General features: G+C 48.5%; 1 pseudogene; it reads right to left on the bottom strand.

Moving 5' to 3' along the window:
• Positions 1 to 18,247, bottom strand: part of LOC123135313 (leucoanthocyanidin dioxygenase 1-like) — a 28,111-nt pseudogene extending 9,864 nt beyond the window's left edge.
• Between the last annotated feature and the right edge of the window lie 470 nt (positions 18,248 to 18,717).

Raw genomic sequence — 18,717 nt, 5'->3', positions numbered from 1 at the left:
ATAGTAATGATAGTACCACCTACTTGTGGCACTGCCACTTAAGTCATATCGGTATAAAACACATGAAGAGGCTCCATGTTGATGGATCTTTGGGCTCACTCGTTTTTGAAAAATTTGAGACATGCGAACCATGTCTATTGGTGTATATGCATGAAGAAACTACATGCAAATGGACCGTCTGGACTCACTTGATTTTGAATCACTTGAGACATGCAAATCATACCACATGGGCAAGATGACTGAAAGCCTCGTTTTCAGTAAAATGGAACTAGAAAGCAACTTGTTGGAAGTAATGCATTTTGATGTGTGCAGTCCAATGAGTGCTGAGGCGTGTAGTGGATATCGTTATGTTCTTACTTCGCAGATGATTTGAGTAGATGTTGAGTACATTTACTTGATGAACCACGAGTCTGAATTATTGAAAGGTTCAAGTAATTTCAGGGTGAAGTTGAAAGATCGTCGTGACAAGAGGATAAAATATCTATGATATGATCATAGAGATGAATATCTGAATTACGAGTTTGGCACAGAATTAAGACATTGTGGAAATTGTTTCACAACTAATACAGCCTGGAACACCATAGTGTGATGGTGTGTCCGAACATCATAACTGCACCCTATTGGATATGATGCATACCATGATGTCTCTTATCGAATTACCACAATAGTTTATGGGTTAGGCATTAGAGACAACCACATTAACTTTAAAAGGGGCACCACGTAATTCCGATGAGATGACACCGTATGAACTATGGTTTAGGGAAACCTAAGCTGTCATTTCTTAAAAGTTTGGGGCTACGACGCTTATGTGAAAAAGTTTCAGGCTGATAAGCTCAAACCCCAAGCGGATAAATGCATCTTCATAGGACACCCAAAACAGTTGGGTATACCTCCTGTCTCAGATTCGAAACCAATAAGGGATTGTTTCTAGAATCGGGTCCTTTCCCGAGGAAAGGTTTCTCTCGAAAGAATTGAGTGGGAGGATGGTGGATACTTGATGAGGTTATTGAACCGTCTCTTCAACTAGTGTGTGGCAGGGCACAGGAGTTGTTCTTGTGGCACCTACACCAATTGAAGTGGAAGCTTATGATAGTGATCATGAAACTTCAGATCAAGTCACTACCAAACCTCGTGGGATGACAAGGATGCATACTACTTCAGAGTGGTACGTAATCCTATCTTGGAAGTCATGTTGCTAGACAACAATGAACCTACGAGCTATGGAGAAGCGATGGTGGGCCCGGATTCCGATAAATGGCTCGAGGGCATAAAATCCGAGATAGGATCCATGTATGAAAACAAAGTGTAGACTTTGGAAGAACTACTTGATGGTCGTAAGGCTGTTAGGTACATATGGATTTTAAAAGGAAGACGGACAATGATGGTAAGTATCACCATTAAGAAAGCTCGACTTGTCGTTAAGATGTTTTCCGACAAGTTCAAGGAGTTGACTGCGATGAGACTTTCTCACTCGTAGCGATGCTAAGAGTCTGTTGGAATTATATTAGCGATTACTGCATTATTTATGAAATCTTGCAAATAGGATGTCAAAAAATTGTTTCCTCGACAATTTTCTTGAGGAAAGGTTGTATGTGATACAACCGGAAGGTTTTGTCAATCCTGAAAGATGCTAATAAGTATGCAAAGCTCCAGCAATCCTTCTAAGGACTGGAGTAGGCATCTCGGAGTTGGAATGTATGCTTTGATGAGATGATCAAAGATTTTGGGTGTATACAAAGTTTATGAGAAACTTGTATTTCCAAAGAAGTGAGTGGGAGCACTATAGAATTTTTGATAAATATATGTTGTTGACATATTATGGATCAGAAATGATGTAGAATTTCTGGAAAGCATATAGGGTTATTTGGAAAGTGTTTTTGAATGGAAAGCCTGGATTAAGCTACTTGAACATTGAGCATCAAGATCTATAAGGATAGATCAAAACGCTTAATGGTACTTTCAAATGAGCACATACCTTGACATGATCTTGAAGGTGTTCAAGATGGATCAGTCAAAGAAGGAGTACTTGCCTGAGTTGTAAGGTATGAAGTTAAGACTTAAAGCTCGACCACGACAGAATAGAGAGAAAGGATGAAGGTCATCCCCTATGCTTAAAACGTAGGCTCTACAGTATGCTATGCTGTGTACCGCACCTGAAGTGTGCCTTGCCATGAGTCAGTCAAGGGGTACAAGAGTGATCCAAGAATGGATCACAGGACATCGGTCAAAGTTATCCTTAGTAACTAGTGGACTAAGGAATTTTCTCGATTATGGAGGTGATAAAGAGTTCGACGTAAAGAGTTACGTCGATGCAAGCTTAACACCTATCCGGATAGCTCTGAGTAGAGATACCGGATACGTATAATGGAGCAACTATTTAGAATAGCTCCAAGTAGAACAGTTATTTGGAATAGCTCCAAATGTAGCGTAGTAGTTGCATCTACAAGATGACATAGAAATTTGCAAAGTACATACGGATCTAAATGTTGCAGACCCGTTGACTAAAACCTCTCTCACAAGCAACATGATCAAACCCAGAACTCTTTGAGTGTTAATCATATAGTGATGTGAACTAGATTATTGACTCTAGTAAACTCTTTGGGTGTTAGTCACATGGGGATGTGACCTTGAGTGTTAATCACATATCGATGTGAACTGGATTATTGACTCTAGTGCAAGTGGGAGACTGTTGGAAATATGCCCTAGAGGCAATAATAAATTAGTTATTATTATATTTCTTTGTTCATGATAATTGTTTATTATCCATGCTAGAATTGTATTGATAGGAAACTCAGATACATGTGTGGATACATAGACAACACCATGTCCCTAGTAAGCCTCTAGTTGACTAGCTCCTTGATCAATAGATGGTGACGGTTTCCTGACCATGGACATTGGATGTCGTTGATAACGGGATCACATCATTAGGAGAATGATGTGATGGACAAGACCCAATCCTAAGCTTAGCTCAAAGATCGTGTAGTTCGTATGCTAAAGCTTTTCTAATGTCAAGTATCATTTCCTTAGACCATGAGATTGTGCAACTCCCGGATACCGTAGGAGTGCTTTGGGTGTGCCAAACGTCACAACATAACTGGGTGGCTATAAAGGTACACTACGGGTATCTCCGAAAGTGTCTGTTGGGTTGGCACGAATCGAGACTGGGATTTGTCACTCCGTGTAAACGGAGAGGTATCTCTGGGCCCACTCGGTAGGACATCATCATAATGTGCACAAAGTGATCAAGGAGTTGATCACGGGATGATGTGTTACGGAACGAGTAAAGAGACTTGCCGGTAACGAGATTGAACAAGGTATCGGGATACCGACGATCGAATCTCGGGCAAGTATCGTACCGCTAGACAAAGGGAATTGTATACGGGATTGATTAAGTCCTTGACATCGTGGTTCATCCGATGAGATCATCGTGGAACATGTGGGAGCCAACATGGGTATCCAGATCCCGCTGTTGGTTATTGACCGGAGAACGTCTCGGTCATGTTTGCATGTCTCCCGAACCCGTAGGGTCTACACACTTAAGGTTCGGTGACGCTAGAGTTATAGAGATATTAGTATGCGGTAACCCGAAAGTTGTTTGTAGTCCCGGATGAGATCCCGAACGTCACGAGGAGTTCCTGAATGGTCTGGAGGTAAAGAATTATATATAGGAAGTGCTATTTCGGCCATCGGGACAAGTTTCGGGGTCACCGGTATTGTACCGGGACCACCGGAAGGGTCCCGGGGGTCCACCGAGTGGGGCCACCTGCCCCGGGGGCCACATGGGCTGTAGGGGGTGCACCTTGGCCTACATGAGCCAAGGGCACCAGCCCCTAGAGGCCCATGCGCCAAAGGGACAAGAGGAGGGGAGAGTCCTAAAGGGGGAAGGCACCTCCGAGGTGCCTTGGGGAAGATGGACTCCTTCCCCCCCTTGGCCGCACCCTTCCTTGGAGGAAGGGGCAATGCTGCGCCCTCCCCCTCTCCCTTGGCCCTATATATAGTGGGGGAAGGGAGGGCAACCACATCTAAGCCCTGGCGCCTCCCTCTCCCTCCCATGACACATCTCCCTCCTCCCGCAGCGCTTGGTGAAGCCCTGTTGGAATCCCGCTACTTCCACCACCACACCGTCGTGCTGTTGGATCTCCATCAACCTCTCCTCCCCCCTTGCTGGATCAAGAAAGAGGAGACGTCGCTGCTCCGTACGTGTGTTGAACGCGGAGGTGCCGTCCGTTCGGCGCTAGGATCATCGGTGATTTGGATCACGACGAGTACGACTCCATCAACCCCGTTCTCTTGAACGCTTCCGCGCGCGATCTACAAGGGTATGTAGATCCACTCCTCCCTCGTTGCTAGATGACTCCATAGATAGATCTTGGTGACACGTAGGAAAATTTTGAATTTATGCTACGTTCCCCAACAGTTTCTACTGAACCTCGTAGGTCTACCAGAGTAAGATCCGCACCAGAGTGGTACGGTAATCCTATTCTGGAAGTCATGTTACTTGACCATGATGAACCTACGAACTATGAGGAAGTGATGATGAGCCCAGATTCCGCAAAATGGCTAGAGGCCATGAAATCTGAGATGGGATCCATGTATGAGAACAAAGTATGGACTTTGGTTGACTTGCCCGATGATCGGCAAGCCATTGAGAATAAATGGATCTTTAAGAAGAAGACTGACGCTGATGGTAATATAACTGTCTATAAAGCTCGACTTGTTGCGAAAGGTTTTCGACAAGTTCAAGGGGTTGACTACGATGAGACTTTCTCACCCGTAGCGATGCTTAAGTCTGTCCGAATCATGTTAGCAATTGCTGCATTTTATGATTATGAAATTTGGCAAATGGATGTCAAAACTGCATTCTTGAATGGATTTCTGGAAGAAGAGTTGTATATGATGCAACCAGAAGGTTTTGTTGATCCAAAAGGAGCTAACAAAGTGTGCAGGCATCTCGGAGTTGGAATAAACACTTTGTTAGTGTGGTCAAAGCATATGGTTTTATACAGACTTTTGGAGAAGCCTGTATTTACAAGAAAGTGAGTGGGAGCTCTGTAGCATTTCTGATACTATATGTAGATGACATATTATTAATTGGAAATGATATAGAATTTCTGGATAGCATAAAGGCATACTTGAATAAAAGTTTTTCTATGAAAGACCTCGGTGAAGCTGCTTACATATTGGGCATCAAGATTTATAGAGATAGATCAAGACGCTTAATAGGACTTTCACAAAGCACATACCTTGATAAAGTTTTGAAAAAGTTCAAAATGGATCAGGCAAAGAAAGGGTTCTTGCCCGTACTACAAGGTGTGAAGTTGAGTCAGACTCAATGCCCGACCACAGCAGAAGATAGAGAGAAAATGAAAGATGTTCCCTATGCTTCAGCCATAGGCTCTATCATGTATGCAATGCTGTGTACCAGACCTGACGTGTGCTTAGCAATAAGCTTGGCAGGAAGGTACCAAAGTAATCCAGGAGTGGATCACTGGACAGCGGTCAAGAACATCCTGAAATACCTGAAAAGGACTAAGGATATGTTTCTCGTATATGGAGGTGACAAAGAGCTAGTCGTAAATGATTACATTGATGCAAGCTTTGACACTGATCCGGACGATTCTAAATCGCAAACCGGATATGTATTTTTATTAAACGGTGGAGCTGTAAGTTGGTGCAGTTCTAAACAAAGTGTCGTCGCGGGATCTACATGTGAAGCGGAGTACATAGCTGCTTCGGAAGCAGTAAATGAAGGAGTCTGGATGAAGGAGTTCATTTCCGATCTAGGTGTCATACCTAGTACATCGGGACCAATGAAGATCTTCTGTGACAATACTGGTGCAATTGCCTTGGCAAAGGAATCCAGATTTCACAAGAGGACTGAGGGAGTCCTGGACTAGGGGGTGTCCGGACAGCCAGACTATCATCGTCAGCCGGACTCCAAGACTACGAAGATACAAGATTGAAGACTCCGTCCCGTGTCCGGATGGGACTTTCCTTGGCGTGGAAGGCAAGCTTGGCGATACGGATATGTAGATCTCCTATCATTGTAACCGACTCTGTGTAACCCTAGCCCTCTTCGGTGTCTATATAAACCGGAGGGCTTTAGTCCATAGGACACACAACCATTACAACAATCATACCATAGGCTAGCTTCTAGGGTTTAGCCTCCTTGATCTCGTGGTAGATCCACTCTTGTACTACCCATATCATCAATATCAATCAAGCAGGAGTAGGGTTTTACCTCCATCGAGAGGGCCCGAACCTGGGTAAAAAACATCGTGTCCCTTGTCTCCTGTTACCATCCGCCTAGACGCACAGTTCGGGACCCCCTACCCGAGATCCGCCGGTTTTGACACCGACATTGGTGCTTTCATTGAGAGTTCCTCTGTGCCGTCACCGATAGGAAGGATGCCTCCTCCCGTCTTCAAGGACGGTATTTTCGCCAAAGGAGCCTTGGCCGCCGGCCAAACTATCCGGCTAGGTGGTTTTCTTATGACCGCCTGTCCGGCCACCGCTTCGACAATGACCTCTCAAGTCGTCAAAAGCAATCTTCACGTCAGCTCGGAATTCGCCGAGCGGATGGATCCAATAGAGCTCTCGTCCGTAAACGAGATCTTGGATCGCATCGCCACCCTGGGAGTCGCTACAGACTACAATCAGATTGGGCTTAAAACCGATCTGAGAGAGATTAACTCTCCCCAGGTCACCCACCACGTTGCAGTGGTAGAGGAACAATGCGGCGACTCTTCTCCTGTATTGAAAACTAGTCATGTCCGGGCTCCCGAACCCCCCATGCCGGATTCCCGCGGAGGGACGGACTTCGATCAAGCACTGAACTTAAAGTCAGGCATCGGACCAGACTTGTTGGACAACGTCCAGCAATCCAAGCTTCCAAATTTGGAAACTTCTCGGCCTTCGAGCCTTGAGATGGGTAGGGTTCCGGACTTAATTCCACCCACCCGCCCAGACATATGCGATCTATCTCTAATCCGGCAAGAGCCCGCTGAGACAGTACAGCACTACTGGGCCAGATTCCTCCTGGTTATGCACAGGATAAAGGACTGCCGAGAGGAAAACGCAATCTCAATTTTTTGCAATAATTGCACGGACGAGGGAATCTTGAACGCCGTCAGCCGTCGTGAAATTACACGCTTCGCCGACCTGGCGTCCATAGTACGAAAGTACTGTGCAATGGAGAGTTTCCGGACAACCGAAAATAAGTTTTGGGACAATCCGACCCCGAATACAACCCTAGTCCGCAACAAAAGGGTGCATTACACTCAGGCACCAGATACAAAAACCAAAAAGCAAAAACCCCATAAAGGGCACGGAACCGTACTGGAGGGATGGCTTAGCGGACCCTGTAAAATTCACAGTACAGAGGGCGCCATCCCAACACATAGCCTTCGAGCATGTTGGATATTACGGCAGGTGGCCAAAAGTGGCGACGAGCTTCTAGCCCCGGAAAACCACTCCAACAATACCGGTACGGTATCAACAGTCTTTGAGACTTTCACATCAAATAATATGTGGAAACGAACAATCCGCAGCCTCGCAGAAGTCTACCAAGTAGCAACAACAAATCCATGGAGCGACACAGCCATCACCTTCAACGCCAGCGACGAACCTAAATTCCGAACAGCCCGAGCACCAGCCGCACTGGTACTTAGTCCAATAGTGGATGGCTTTCGACTTACAAAGGTCCTCATGGATGGCGGCAGCGGATAAACCTCATCTACGAGGAAACTCTTCAAAAAATGGAAATAGACTGGAGCCGCATTGAGCGAAGCAGCACAACCTTCAGAGGAATAATCCCTAGCCAGGAAGCGCGCTGCACCGGAAAAATCACACTCGATGTGGTGTCCGGCTCGCCGGACAAGTACAGATCCGAAGAAGTCACGTTCCAAGTGGCCCCGTTCAACAGCGGATATCACGCTATATTAGGACGAGAGGCATTCACAATTTTTCAAGCCGTACCCCATTACGGGTACATGAAGCTCAAAATGCCTGGGCCCGGCGGAATAATCACTCTCGTTAGTGATCCGGACATAGCACTCCGCACCGAAAACAAGACAGCCGCATTAGTCCTGGAGGCACTATCTGAAGCCCTAGCGGCAGAAGAACTCACCGCGCTGCGCTCTACTGTGAATAGGGACGATGTGATACTCGATAAGAGATCCAAGTCCACCTCCTTTAAACCAACGGACGAAATAGTAAAATTCAAGGTCCATCCAATGGACCCGACAAAGACGGCTTCCATCGGGGCACAGTTGAACCCTGATGTAGACGCCGCACTGCGAGAATTCCTTTGGGAAAATTGGGACATTTTCGCCTGGCACCCTTCGGATATGCCCGGAATCCCACACAGATTGGCAGAACACAGCCTAAACATCCTAAAAGGATTCAAGCCAGTCAAACAGGCTCTTCGACGATTTTCCGAACCCAAAAGACAGGCAATGGGAGAAGAGCTAGCCAAACTATTGGAAGCTGGATTCATCAGAGATATCAAACATCCGGATTGGCTAGCAAACCTGGTAATGGTACCAGAGAAGGACAAATCCTGGCGCCTATGTGTCGATTTTAAAGACCTCAACAAGGCCTGCCCAAAGGATCCCTTCCCCCTCCCCCGCATCGACCAGATAATCGACGCTACCGCAGGACACGATTCACTGTGCTTCCTTGACGCATACTCCGGCTACCATCAAATCAAGATGGCGGAAGCAGACCAAGCCGCAACGGCATTCATCACTCCATATGGACCATTCTGCTTCAACACAATGCCCTTCGGACTTAAAAACGCTGGCGCAACATATCAGCGCATGATTCAAACATGTCTGGCCACCCAGATCGGCAAAACAGTAGAGGCATACGTAGACGACGTAGTCGTCAAAACCAAACACGTCGAAACTCTAGTAGACGACTTGAGGCTCACATTCGACAACCTCAGAGCATATGACATCAAGCTGAATCCGGAAAAATGTGTTTTCGGCGTACCAGCCGGAAAGCTCCTGGGCTTCATTGTATCTGGTAGAGGAACTGAAGCAAACCCAGCCAAAATCCAAGCCCTGTCACAGCTAGATATTCCAAAAGACCTCAAACAAATACAAAAATTGACTGGATGCGTGGCGGCTCTAAGCCGCTTTATCTCCCGTCTAGGAGAAAAGGCATTGCCCCTCTATCGCCTCCTTAGGCGCACCGAACACTTCAAGTGGACGGATGCTGCCACTGCCGGACTCGAAGAAATAAAAGCCATATTGGCAACGAATCTGGTCCTGGCTGCGCCCAATCTGGGCGAACCAATGTTGTTATACATCGCGGCAACACATCAAGTTGTAAGCACGGTACTCGTCGTAGAACGAGAGACAGAAGGGCATAAATACCCTCTTCAAAAACCAGTGTACTACGTATCCACTTTATTAACCCCCTGCAAGTCCCGTTACCCGCACTATCAAAAGATAGCGTATGCGGTGTTCATGGCATCCCGGAAGCTCCGACACTACTTTCAAGAGTGTTCGATAACAGTGGCCTCCGAAGTACCCCTCAACGACATTATAAACAACCGCGACGCGATGGGTAGGATTGCAAAATGGGCCATTGACCTCTTACCATTCAATATAACTTACAAACCTCGGCGACCTATAAAGTCAGAAGTTTTGGCTGACTTTGTCGCTGAACGGACCGAAGCCGAACTCCCTAAAGAGTACGGCGCATACTCCAATTGGATTATGCACTTCGACGGCTCTAAAATGTTGGTCGGATTGGGGGCTAGCGTCGTATTGACGTCCCCAACCGGGGACACAGTCCAATACGTACTTCAGATAATGTACACAGACTCCAACAACGCAGCCGAATACGAGGCCCTTTTACATGGCCTCCGGATGGCAATCTCCATGGGCATTCAACGCCTAGCGGTGCGCGGGGATTCAAACCTTGCAATATCCCAAATAAATGGAGACTTTGATGTCAAGGATCCGAAAATGGCAGCATATCGAAACACTGTCCTAAAAATGTCAGCTCGGTTCGAAGGACTTGAATTCCATCACGTAGCCCGGGATAATAACCAAGCAGCCGACATACTGGCACGCATCGGCGCAAAACGTGACGCTGTCCCTCCAAACATCTTCCTGGAACGGCTCTTTAAGCCATCCGTACTATGGGAAGAGGAGTCCGGAAATAACAAACCAGAAACAGTCGCACCAACCAACGCAGAGCAATCTGACATAACCGGCGATTCAGCCGATGAAATAACACCTTCAGCCCATGACATAATGGCAGTAATCGCCCCGTGGACAGAACCATTCCTAGCCTACTTGCTTAGGCAGGAACTTCCCGAAGACCAAAATGAGGCCCGCTGCATTGTCCGGCGATCTAAAGCCTACAAGGTCCATGAGGGAGAACATTATAAGAAAAGCACAACCGGAGTCCTTCAAAGGTGTATCTCCGAAGAGGAAGGGCGAAACCTTCTGGCTGAAATTCATGCCGGACTAGGCGGACACCACGCCGCAGCTTGGGCCCTTGTAGGAAAGGCATTCCATACAGGATTTTATTGGCCGACGACCCAGGCAGATGCTCAGGACATAGTCCAAAGATGCGTCGGTTGTCAGCTCTTTGCTAATCAGAGCCATATGCCACCCACCGCCCTCAAAACTATACCCATTACCTGGCCGTTCGCGGTCTGGGGGCTTGACATGGTTGGACCCCTTAAAGGAGGAACCCACAAGCAAAGGTACCTATTGGTCATGGTGGACAAATTCACCAAATGGATAGAGGCCAAGCCAGTCAAAACGGCAGAGTCCGAACCAGTGATAGACTTTATCTCCGGGGTAGTACACCGTTATGGTGTCCCCCACAGCATCATCACCGATAACGGCACGAACTTCACGGCCGACGAGGTTAAATCATGGTGCAAAAATATGGGCATTAACCTCGATTACGCTTCAGTCTATCATCCTCAAACCAACGGTCAAGTGGAACGAGCAAATGGTCTAATAATGAGTGGCATCAAACCCAGACTAGTGCGGTCACTTACGAAATCTGACACGCACTGGGTAGAGGAGCTAGACTCCGTACTCTGGGGGCTGCGGACAACGCCCAACCGTACTACCGGATTCACACCATTTTTTATGGTATACGGCGTAGAGGCAGTTCTGCCCTGCGACATCATTCATGACTCACCTCGAGTGCGCATGTATGAAGAAAGAGAAGCCGAGCTGGATCGGCAGGACAGCTTGGACGCATTGGAGGAAGAACGCGACGTCTCCAAGGCTCGTTCCACATTCTATCAGCAGCAGGCTCGAAGATATGAAAGCAGAGAAGTACGGGCCAAGACTTACAACGTTGGCGAACTAGTTCTACACCTGCCGGACAAGAAAAAGGACAAGCTCAAGCCCAAATGGGAGGGCCCCTTCATTATCGATCAAGTCCTGACCGGCGGAGCATACCGTCTACGAAATGCGTCAGACAACCGACTCGAGCCGAACCCATGGAACGCAGCCCGCCTCCGAAGATTCTATGCCTAACGCCGGACTAAGAGTTCGTCCCCTTCCCCTGTCCAAACTTTTACACTTCAGCTGTCTTTTGTTTCTCTTTCTTCTCTCAACCCTTTTCCTAAAAAGCCCTTAAGGGCCTACTTGCGCATTGTTCGCACACACTTGATGTGCCATCCGCACTCATTATACCTGGGGGCTTCTTTACCAGAAGCTTAATTATAAGGGCTTCATGCCCAACACATGTGTCAAGCTTCCACATGTACCTTTTATTCACCATTATATGCATCGATATGACTTAAGTTTTGGCCAAGCTGTGTTGCCTGGCTCCTGTGCTTACCCCTACGTTTTCGATTGTTCGGCTAGGAGGTAAAGGGAGCACCTCTGTGATTATTACTGCCGGGTCAGCCGGATGTGTACCTCAGACGGTGAAGCCGAAAGCTAGCGTTCTTAAGGGAATATTCGGTCGGTGACTTGAAAGATGATTTTTTACCTACTTATTTATCTGCCCCCAGATGTTTTTTTGCTCTTTTCGCAGACCGGACATGCACTTTAGGGCATGCCTCCCAGGGAAAGGAACCCTTAACAGAACTATTCTCCCTGGAAGATGTTTCTTACTAACCATGTAATATAACATAACTAGTTGGGCACTTGTCTGATAAAGCACTAATGACCCCTACGCCTGGTCTCCATGCATGCCCCGGTTGTTTCTTAACCGAGAAGGTATTCGAACACACTCCGGACTCTAGGGTCCCGAGGTTGAAGCAAAAAGATCGGCAAAGACAAACGATCTACAATCCGTCTAGAAGGCATTTTACATGTCATTTTAAAATACATTGTTAAATCGACTGACTGTATTCCTCCTCAATCCCGTCTAACAGGCTGTCTAATTTACAGTCCCGTTGGGAAAATTTAGCGGCCAATTCTACTTGGCCGTATACTAAACTCACAGTGATCTCCTTCCCATCGGGCCCCACAGGTCCGACCTCGGCCATATGGTTGGGATCCGCCTTCTTGTACCGCGTCTTCACCATGGCCCAGGCCTCCCTGGCACCTCGGCGGTAGGCCGAAATCTTCCATAAACGGAAGCGCTGCCGCATTCCCTGAATCTTCTCCGCAAGCTCCCCAAGGCCCTCGGGCAGGGAAAGGGCCGGCCATAAAGCCTGGACGACGCCGCTCATTGCCTGCCGAACTCGTTCGAGCAGCTGCAACAGTTCGGGAAGTTGATCACCCGTCGATACGGGCATCTCCTCCGCAGGGCGGCCTGTGAGTATACCTATAGACATATTTTGTCAATTGACTTCCTCGCCGAACTCTTCTTTTCAAAGGAGTTCGCTCAAGCACTTACTATAGATGCCACGACGAAGCCGCTGATTCTCCTTAACGGAGCCAGACAGCTCGGCCCGAACACCTTTCAGCTCTTCTCCGAGCTGGGCGTGGGCATCCTGGAGCTTGTTCCTTTCCTGCTGCACTTTATTCAGCACCCTCTCGCCGGCCTTCAGCTGGCGCAGTAGTTCTTGCATGTCCGGATCTTGTCCGGCAGCACCTGCAATGTCGTTATTAGACTTGCACGCACGCCGCACACCGCTTATATTTTTAAAATAATGTGTTACCAGGAGGGGTCTCTGTCTTTCCTCCTGCGGCAGCAAGTGCGGCCTCGAGTTGGGCCTTGCACTCTTGCAGCTCCTGAGACAGTTGGGTATTCTTCTCCATAAGATCCTGCGTTTCAAATGATCCTTAAATCAGTTAATATAACTACTTTAAGTCTCGGGGGCTACTGGCATATACAACCATTAAATTCTCTTACCCGTATGTCTTTTACATACTGCTCCGTGGCTCTGATAAAACCATCTTGAGCAGCACGGAGGTGCGCGTCCCCCGCGTTAAAGGCATTCAACGCCTCAGGGGAGAAGCACGCGTCACGAAATACTGTCCGGCGGCACCTGTGGTTCATGGTGCTCTCCACCTCAGACTTGGTGGCGGACAGTCTGTCGGCATCCTCTGTTGGAGGAGTGTCCGGCTCGCGCCTTGCGCTCGCCTCCCCCTCCAGACCAGGTGCCGAAGCCTGGCTGGTAGAGGTTGGATTGGCAACCTCTACGCCCGCAGTCCGGCGAGCGCTTTTTCTCCTACAAAAGTCATGAGCACTCAAACGCTTCCTAGGAACGTTGCTCCAAATAATGAACTGTGAGCTATACCTTTGCAGTGACGTTTCAATCCGCGCCGCGCTCCTCTTCCGCCTACTGGTCCGGACTGGCCTTTGTTGGTCAGCCGCCGCGGGCTCGGCTTCCCACCTTGAAGGTGCTTCCTGCAAAACACCATCGTATGCGAAGGTCAGAAATGAGCAAGGAAGAAATAATGGTGTCGGGACTTCGGTCACAATCACCTGGGAAGCCGGATATAGTCCGGGGTAGTCAGCTGTAATGGCAACTAAAGCATTATCCATGCTGAGCTGGTGGAACACCCCGTCGATTAGCTCCACCTTTATGTCCGGATCCTCTTCGGAGGCCGGATCCTGGGATCTCTCTGGATCCTCGGGTTGCGGAGCTGGATTTAGCATGTCCTCCACAACCCGACATAGCTCCTGCGTCGAAAAACATAATATAAGAAACTTAAACTTTGAAACCATGGGTCGGGCACGTAAAGTGTTTGCTTACCCAGCGCTGAGGGTTATTCATGGAGAACCCATTCAACGGGTTCGTCTGGAGGAAGTCCTCCTTCTCCCCCTTGTACAGGCCGGACAGGATCTCCGCCAGGTCCTCGGCCGAACCCGGCCCTTTGCGGCCATGACGGGTGGCATCGTCCTCCCCGTTGAAATCCCACATGGGGTGGCCCCTGTATTGTAGTGGTTGCGCCCCCCGCATAATGCATGTTGCCATCACTCCAATCATGGTCAACCCGGAATGGGCCAGTAACCTTATCCGGCCCATCAAATAATGGACGCTCTTGTCTTCCTCCAGTTGGGGGCTCCGCGGACGCCAACTAAGGCGTTTCTTCAGAGGAGCAGTACTGAACTCCGGGAGGCCGATCCGAACAGGGTCCAGCAGCGGAGCGTCTTCTATGTAAAACCATTCCGAAGGCCAGTCTTCGGACGCCTTCTTAGGGGTTCCGGATGGATATCCGGTCCCGGCAATGCGCCATATTTCGGCGGCGCCCACTTGATATATGGACCCCTCGTGAGAGCGGGGTACGAGGCAGAACAACCTCTTCCACAGTGCAAAATGGGGCTTGATGCCCAGAAATAGCTCGCAAAGAGCTACGAAGCCCACGATATGCAGGATAGATGCGGACGTGAGGTGATGGAGCTGGAGTCCATAGAACTCCAGGAGCCCGCGGAGGAACGGATGTATAGGAAATCCAAGCCCCCTTATCAAATAGGGGATGAAGCATACCCGCTCCCCTTTGTTGGGACTTGGGGTAGCCTCCGCTTGCTTCCCACCTTGGTAGGTGGCCAACCCAGCTCGAACCGGGACCATGAAGGCCGGAGGGAGATATCCCTTTGCTTGGAGCATCACCAACTTGCTGTGCGGGACAGAACATCTCCGCCAGTCTCCTGGCAGTGGGCTGGGAGCGCGAGAGGAGGAGCCGCATCGACGGTCCATGATGGAATGGATTTTTGGTCGGAGGCGCTCCGGTGAGTACTCGCGGAAGGAAGATGGTGTAATTTGGATCTGGATTCTTGCCTCTCTTATAGGCAGATTATTTGCACGGCTAGGGGGTAAAACATAAAAGATACCCTGGCTTTTTGCATTCATGCGACGCGTGGAAGATGGCCATTATTGGGCGTGGAAGCCAAGAAGCGCAACATTGATAAGGAAGCCGGACACTGTTCGGCAAACACACGGAGTGTGGAGGAGAACCCGCCTTGCAACGCCGAAGACTATATACACGCTGGACTTATCGTCATTGAAGCCTGGTTCGGGGGCTACTGAGGGAGTCCTGGACTAGGGGGTGTCCGGACAGCCGGACTCCAAGACTACGAAGATACAAGATTGAAGACTTCGGCCCGTGTCCGGATGGGACTTTTCTTGGCGTGGAAGGCAAGCTTGGCGATACGGATATGTAGATCTCCTATCATTGTAACCGACTCTGTGTAACCCTAGCCCTCTCCCGTGTCTATATAAACCGGAGGGGTTTAGTCCGTAAGACACACAACCATTACAACAATCATACCATAGGCTAGCTTCTAGGGTTTAGCCTCCTTGATCTCGTGGTAGATCCACTCTTGTACTACCCATATCATCAATATCAATCAAGCAGGAGTAGGGTTTTACCTCCATCGAGAGGGCCCGAACCTGGGTAAAAAACATCGTGTCCCTTGTCTCCAGTTATCATCCGCCTAGATGCACAGTTCGGGACCCCCTACCCGAGATCCGCCGGTTTTGACACCGACAAGGACCAAGCACATCAAGAGACGCTTCAATTCTATCCGGGACCAAGTCCAGGTGGGAGACATAGAGATTTGCAAGATACATATGGATCTGAATGTTGTAGACCCGTTAACTAAGCCTCTTTCACGAGCAAAACATGATCAGCACCAAGACTCCATGGGTGTTAGAATCATTACTGTGCAATCTAGATTATTGACTCTAGTGCAAGTGGGAGACTGAAGGAAATATGCCCTAGAGGCAATAATAAAGTTATTATTTATTTCCTCATATCATGATAAATGTTTATTATTCATGCTAGAATTGTATTAACCGGAAACATGATTCATGTGTGAATACATAGACAAACATATAGTCACTAGTATGCCTCTACTTGACTAGCTCATTAATCAAAGATGGTTATGTTTCCTAACCATAGACATGTGTTGTCATTTGATTAATGAGATCACATCATTAGGAGAATGATGTGATTGACATGACCCATTCCGTTAGCCTAGCACTTGATCGTTTAGTATGTTGCTATTGCTTTCTTCATGACTTATACATGTTCCTATAACTATGAGATTATGCAACTCCCGTTTACTGGAGGAACACTTTGGGTGCTACCAAACGTCACAACGTAACTGGGTGATTATAATGGAGTACTACAGGTGTCTCCAAAGGAACATGTTGGGTTGGCGTATTTCGAGATTAGGTTTTGTCACTCCGATTGTCGGAGAGGTATCTCTGGGCCCTCTCAGTAATGCACATCACTATAAGCCTTGCAAGCAATGTAGCTAATGAGTTAGTTACGGAATGATGCATTACGTAACGAGTAAAGAGACTTGCCAGTAACGAGATTGAACTAGGTATTGGATACCAACGATCGAATCTCGGGCAAGTAACATACCGATGACAAAGGGAACAACGTATGTTGTTATGCGGTTTGACCGATAAAGATCTTCGTAGAATATGTAGGAGCCAATATGAGCATCCAGGTTCCGCTATTGGTTATTGACCGAGAATAGTTCTAGGTCATGTCTACATAGTCCTCGAACCCGTAGGGTCCGCACGCTTAACGTTATGATGACAGTTTTATTATGAGTTTATAAGTTTTGGTGTACCGAAGATTGTTCGGAGTCCCGGATGTGATCACGGACATGACGAGGAGTCTCGAAATGGTCGAGACATAAAGATTGATATATTGAAAGCCTATATTTGGATATCGGAATGGTTCCGGGTGAAATCGGGATTTTACCGGAACACCGGGGGGTTACCGGAACCCTCCCGAGGGTTAATGGGCCTTAGTGGGCCATGAGGGAGAAGAGGAGGGCCGGCCAGAGAAGGCCACGCGCCCCCTCCCCCCCTAGTCCGAATAGGACAAGGAAGGGAGGGGCGGCGCCCCCCTTTCCTCTTTCCCCTCCCCCCTTTCCTTCTCCACCAAGGCAAGAGGGGGGAGTCCTACTCCCGGTGGGAGTAGGACTCCTCCAGGCGCACCCCTAGAGGGTCGGCCGCACCTCCCCCTCCCTCCTTTATATACGAGGGCGGGGGGGCACCCTAGAACACACAAGTTGATCTTCAAGATCGTTCCTTAGCCGTGTGCGGTGCCCCCCTCCACCATATTCCACCTCGGTCATATCGTCGCGGAGTTTAGGCGAAGCCCTGCGTCGGTAGAACATCATCATCGTCACCACGCCGTCGTGCTGACGGAACTCATCCCCGACACTTTGCTGGATCGGAGTCCGGAGATCGTCATCGAGCTGAACATGTGCTGAACTCGAAGGTGCCGTACGTTCGGTACTTGGATCGGTCGGATCGTGAAGACGTACGACAACATCAACCGCGTTGTCATAACGCTTCCGCTTACGGTCTACGAGGGTACGTGGACAATACTCTCCCCTCTCGTTGCTATGCATCACCATGATCTTGCGTGTGCGTAGGAAATTTTTGAAATTACTACGTTCCCCAACAGGTGTAGCGCCCGTTGCTAAGGATCTCGAGTGCGTAGCTGACGTGGACCACGAGAGTGCCCGGCTCGTCGCGCCGGTCACTCAGCTCTGTCTGTCACCGGGACGGAGGACCTTCAGGACGGGCACGCCGTTGGTGAGGATGAAGGAGAGCGCGGACGTCGGTGTGCGCCTCCACGCCCACCGCCAGCTCCGGCTACGGGCACCGCGGGTAGAAGTTGATCTTGAGCTTCAGCAGCAGGTCGTCCTCCGCCTCCGCTTCAGCCTCGCCGGAGGTGAGGCGGAGGCGGCGCTCCAGGGTGTCAGCCGGGACGCTGAGCCCGAGGGAGAGGATGGCGAGGAGCCAGGACGAGAGGGCGCTCACTTGCTCCCCAAGTTCAGCAGCAGTGCCACTCCTCCAGAACAAAGATCCAGAGCGACCGATCGACATTGAATACCTCTATCCATGGCCATGAACACAATCCACTCGGAAAGGATGATACTAATAGAATAGCCAAAGTGACCGGAAAAGTTGCAGATCTGGCTGGCTCAGCTAAAGGAGAAAAGGTATATGATCTATATATGGCTGTAATATTCAAAATGCACAGGCAACGGCAGGTGGTGGAGTGTTGTGAACTTATGAGAGTACCCAACTTGCAAGAGATAGTTTCCACACCCTAGAAATTTCTATGAACAAGCTCACCAAATAATAGACTAGAAGCACTACTAAGATATTTACCAAAGTGTATGCTTTACAAATTAAATCTCTAACAATATTTAATGATACTAATGAAATATAAGATGAACACTCAAATACATACATAATACAAATGAATACACTATATAGTCAATGTAATTCAAAAAAATTATTACGAAATATATATTAAAACATATAGTTTGAATTTAGCAATGAGACATTTT

This window comes from Triticum aestivum, chromosome 6B (assembly GCF_018294505.1).
Source record: "Triticum aestivum cultivar Chinese Spring chromosome 6B, IWGSC CS RefSeq v2.1, whole genome shotgun sequence".
NCBI classification, from domain to species: domain Eukaryota; kingdom Viridiplantae; phylum Streptophyta; class Magnoliopsida; order Poales; family Poaceae; genus Triticum; species Triticum aestivum.
This window is presented reverse-complemented; position numbering and strand designations above follow the sequence as displayed.